We start from the raw sequence: 6,000 nt of genomic DNA, 5'->3' as shown, positions 1-6,000 counted from the left end.
GCAAGAGCGCTACTTATATTAACTCTATTATGAAATATGTTTATTATGTTAAATACAATTATTTTATTAATTTCAAATATATAGTTTGTAATTCTGGATCAAAGAGACTATTGTTACACCCTTTCTTGATGTTAAAACTATTGGAAGAAATTTTGATAAACTTCTGGACAGAATATTTTCCATTGCTATATTTTCCATACGGAAAAAAATAAACTTAAGTGTATCTTATGGAAGACAGAAGAATGGGCTTTATTAATGCCCAGCCTTCCTTTTCCCCTCCAAAATGTATTTTTACACACACAAACACGCACAAATATTTAAATTTGGGTATTCATTTTGATTGCCAACTTTTTCTTTAGAAATTACCGCATACATAATATATCCTAAAGATTAGGCTGAAGGCTATATCTTAAAAAGATAACATTAATTGTACATTAATTGTGTCTTACATTCATATATTTTCCTAAATTTTTTAATTTGAGAAAATTGTAGATTCAAGTGCAGTTGTAAGAAATCATGGAGAGATCTCATGTATCCTTTACCAGTTTTATCTAATTGTAACATCTTGCAAAAACTATAGTAGCATCATATCAGAACCAAAATATTGACATTGATACAGTCAATATACAGAACAGTTCAATCGTCAAAATTATCCATCCTATTGCCACATCCACTCCCACTTCCACCCCTTTCCTATTTCCATAATTCTGTAATTTTAAGTATATTACGTAAATGAAATCATGCAGTATGTAACCTTTAGGGATTCATGCTTTTCAGCTAGCATAATTCCTGGAGATTCATCCAAGTTATGTGCACCAATATTTCATTCCTGTTTGTTGCTGAGTAGTATTCCATTGTATAGATGTGCCACACAGTTGATCCATTCACTCATTGAAGGATGTCTGTATTTTCCCATGTTTTTAGTTATTATGAATAAACTGCTGTGAACATTTGTTTACAAATTTTTGTGTGAACATAGGTTTTCATTTGTTTGAGGTGAACGCACAAGAGTTCAATTGCTGAGTCATATGGTAGTTGCATGTTTAGTTTTGTAAGAAATTGCCCAACTGTTTTCAAGAATGGCTGTACCATTTTGCATTCTCACCGCTAATGTATGAGTGATCCTACTTTTCCAAATTCTCACCAGCATTTGGTGTCACCACTATTTTTTAACCAGCCATTCAAACAGATGTATATTGATACCTATTGTGGCTTTAATTTGCATTTCCCTAATGGCTAATGATGCTGAACATCTTTTAATGTGCCTATTTGCCATCTGTCTATTCTTTCTATGAAATATCCCTTCATGTACTTTGCCCATTTTCTAATTGATATTTAAAAATGTTTGAGTTTTGAGAGTTTTTGTGTATTCTAGATACTAGTCCTTTGTCAGACATGCTTTGCATGTTTTCTCCGAGTTGGTAGTCTGTCTTTTTATCATCTTCACATAGCAAAATTTTGAATTTTGATGATGTCCAATTTATCATTTTTTTTTCTCTTATGAATTGGGCTTTTGTTGTCATTCTAAAAACATTTTGCCTAACCTGGAATCTAAAGGTTTTCTTCTATTTTATATTTAGTGGTTTTTTTTTTTTTTTTTTTTTTTGGCTGCTGGCCAGTATGGAGATCCGAACCCCTGACCTTGGTATTACAAAGCTGTGCTCTAACCAACTGAGCTAACCAGCCGGCTCAGATTTTCTTCTGTTTTTTAAAAGTATTTTCTTTTTCTTAACCCTCTCCATAGTTTTAAATCTATGATCTATCATGAGTTGGTTTTTGTATAAGATGTGAGATATAAGTTGAGAATCATTTTGTCGACTATGAATATCCAGTTGTTCTAGCCCCATTTGTTGAAAAGGCTGATTTTCCTCCATTGGATTGCTTTTGCTCCTTTGTCAAAATCAGTCTAGTATATTTATGTTGGTCTACTTCTACTTATTCTGTTCTGTTGATCTGTATATCTGTTCCTCTGTCAATACCACATAGTATTGATTATTAGCTATCTAGTAGGCTTTTATATGTGTAGAGTGATTTTTTCTTTCTTTTTTTTTTTTTTTCTTGTTCAGGATTGTTTTAGCTATTCTAGGAGCCATGCCTTTCTATAAAAGTTTTAGAGTAAGTTTGTCTTTGTCTCCAGGAAGTCTTTCTGGGATTTTGATGAGACCTGCAGTAAAACTATAGATCAATTTAGGCAGAACTGACATCTTTACTGTCATGGTCATGACGTATCTTTTTATTTACTTATATCCTTCTTTCATCGGCATTATGAAATTTGTAGCATGTAAATCCTGAATATAGTTTTAGGTTTATGCTTAAGTAGTTTTTTTTTTTTTTTTTTGAGTCATTGTAAATGGTACTATGTTTTAAATTTTGGGTATATTGTTTAAAATTCCTTAATTGCACAATAGTTCTTTCTCATCTCAAAGAGGACTAAATTATTATCATTCACTTTTGGACAATAATTAGACTTCTGTAATCATTTCTTCCTTATCTAGAGAGGTTATAATGCAAACAGCCAGCAGAATTTAGAATTTTTATTACTGACAAAAATGTGTAAAGCTATCTTAAACACATTATAACCATGTTGTTAGAGAGAGTGAGGCTCAAGCAAATATGGATGACATAGACCCATATACTGGGTGATAGTTAAAAGGAATATCAACCGGTTAATTTTATATCAGTATAACTTTTTAAGCAACCCATTATTTTATATGTGTGTGTGTGTGTGTATCTATATATACATATAGATACACACACACACATAGATAATGGCACTGCAAAAAAAATCTCAGAATATTTTCACAGATGAGGTAAACATAAATAGAAATTCCATATTACTCTTCTATAGACTCAAAGAAGTGCATGCATCACACTTTTGAGACCTCAGTTTTAACAACGATATTCAAAAGCTGGTGCGTGAGGGATACATCTTGACCCAAGAGGAAGTCTCAGTTATTGTGGTCGAAGCTTAACCATGTTCAACATTTTCATTGATGTTTTCATATCTCCTCTTGTCAGCATTCAATCTATTATGCACATATCAGGTGAAGTGATCTTTGTAAAATTTATATTTTGGATCATATTATTTTTCTGTTTAAAATCTCACAGTAGCTTTGAAAAGCACATAGAAAAAATATTCGTGTTCTTTATGACAGCCTACAGGATCCAGATAATCTTCATCCTATTTTCTCATTTCTTGGTAGTGTCTCCCACATTACCCTTACAGCTCTGGCCTGCAGTCTTTTCCTCAACATGCTAAGCTCTGTTTTCTTGGCCTGCACTGATTTCCCCAGATACTCTCTTCATTTTGTCTTGTAACTTAACCTTAAAGTTTCAGATTAAATGTGAATTCCTTCCTGTTTTCCTTAAACTCTCAGTTTAAAGTCAGATTTGTCTACCCCTCTATTTCCTATCCTCTGCTGTTCTCTATCTTAGCATCCTATCCACATTACATGAACACAAATGGTAATTTGTTTGTTCATTTGTTCTCTTGTTTTCGTTTCAACCTACCTCCCCCAAGTGACTATAAAGCTACAAGGGGGCAGGATACATGCTTCTCTCGTTCACCTTGGCATACAATATAGGCTCTGTCAATCTGTGGTGAGTGAATGAATGGACATTGAAGATAAACAGAAGGTAATGTAGGACTATATTTGCCTTAAAAAATCGGTTGTGTATAATTTTTCACAAACAGTGGAAGATCCTTGCTATTTTTCTTGACTGTATATTTACTGTGAATGAGTATTGTCATGGATAAAAAATTAAAGTAGAAAAGTAGTGTCCAGAACCAAGAAGGTGACAGCTGTAGTGCATTATGCTCTAATTAGACAACTCCTTAGGTACTGTGTTCCATTTAGGCAAATATCTTTGCCTTAGTGCTTTTTGTTTCTCAAAATGTGTTTATATTCCATAAAGTTCACTCATTTTAAGTGTCATTTGATATGTTTTGATAAGTGTATAAAATCACATAAACACCATTTATTAGTCTGTTTTATGTCACTTTTATCAGAATGCCCGAAACTGAGCAGTTTATGGGGAAAATAAATTTATTTCTAAACAGTTTTGGAGGCTGGGAAGTCCAAGGTACATGGGACACATCTGGTGAAGGCTTTCATCTTGGTGGGGACTCTCTGCAGAGTCCTAAGGCAGCTCAGGCTATCACATGGTAAGGGGAGCTGAGCATTTTTTAACTTGCTCACTCGTTCTTCTTGTAAAGTTACCAGTGCCGCTCCCATGATAACCCATTCATTGATTAACCCATTGGTCCATTAATCCATGAATGGTTTAATTCATTCACGAGGGCATAGCCCTTACAATTCAATCATCTCCTTAAGGCCCCACCTCTCAATACTGCCACATTAGGGATTAATGCCCCTGAGCTTTGTAGATGACAAACAGTGAGACAACAGAACACCACACTATCAAGACATAAAACAGTTATTAGGGTGATTTTTTAAAAAGAACATCGGTGATTTGAAGTATATGTGAAAAAAGATCAAAATAATGGAGTAATTAGAATTTATGCATAATGGAGATTGATGAGCTGGTCATGTTTTGACTTGGAGAAAATGCAGGAGTAAAATATGACACATTTTTCAAATATTTGAGGAACTATCACTTGATAAAGGGATTAACTGACTTCTGTATGTCCCTGAAAAGCAGAACAGGGATCAATAGGTAAGGATTACAGGCAGGTAGATTTTAGCTAAATTTTGGGCAAGATGTTTCAGGAATTGGTGCCTCAAAAGTAGTGAGCTCCCCATAGTTATGAGGATTTAACCAACAGTTAAATATGTCTGGAATTTTGTAGCAAATTTTTCTAACTCGGGTGGAGGTTAGAGAGTATGATCTCTAAGCTGGATCTCCCCAAATATTTCTTAAATGAATGGGATCTCTGGGTTAGGAAGCTCTCACAGGAGAAGTGGGATTTGAATTCAAGTAGGAAGGCTCTGGGGGTTTCAGTTAGGTGCAGAGGAAGATGGGGAAAGGAATATTCAGACAGAAATGTATTGCAAAGAACACATATCCATTCAAGTTGGGTTGTTCTACATAACCATTTAGATTTTATGGATCACAGATCACTGAAATAGGAAGAAAAAGAGTGTTCTCTCACATTGCTTTTTAAAATCCTTCTCTTTATTCCTAAAATGGATTTAAAAGTAAGAGAAGAAAGATTTTTATCTACTTGCACAAACTCTCTGTTCTCTTAAGCAGGACTAATGATCTCAAATTTACAAATAGCACGCAGCTACAAACAAATATATATTTTTCATTTTAAAACACCATGTAGGTTTGCTTTTCTTCCAAGCAGATAATAGGCCTTTTTTCCTCATACTTCAACTGACAAAGAATTGGTAGATTTTTTTCTATAATTTGCTATTATCCTAAAACTCAAAAGCAAACCCAAATGCCATCAGTAGTTATAAGCTGTGATGTGTTTGAAAATGGAAATTTGACCACTTCAAATAGCAAAATCTTCATTTCCATTAGAATTTTATGAACTGTCTGATTGTAGATCAGGATAAAACGTACACTATTCTGTAGCCTGCTACGATGCACCAGGCAAGATGATGAAAACAAAGGCAATTATTTGTACTAGAAATAGCATATTTCATTAAGCATTTCATGCATGAATATAGCCACATTGGCTCACATTTGCCTTTTGTTGGATTTATACCCTCAAAGTTATAAAGAGCTCCTATTTTAGTTAAGGAATTTTGCCTCTGGACATGTTTCATGAGTATATCTTTTAATTATGCATTTAAAATACAATGTTTTATAAATCACCAACGTTCAGTAAACTAAACAGTCATGTGATTTGGCAGTCATCTTCCCAGTCAACACACAAAAGTCTACCCATTAAAAAAAAAAAGATATATGAGTTGTTTTTATTATTTTAGCAAAGGAAAATAAGGATAAAGTTTAAATAAATTATTTCTATAGAATTAAACACAGGTAAAGAGCAAAGCTTTATAGATCTTTCAGAATTGGCAGGAGTGA

The sequence above is a fragment of the Cynocephalus volans genome, chromosome 1, assembly GCF_027409185.1.
Source record: "Cynocephalus volans isolate mCynVol1 chromosome 1, mCynVol1.pri, whole genome shotgun sequence".
Classification (NCBI taxonomy): Eukaryota; Metazoa; Chordata; class Mammalia; order Dermoptera; family Cynocephalidae; genus Cynocephalus; species Cynocephalus volans.
This window is presented reverse-complemented; position numbering follows the sequence as displayed.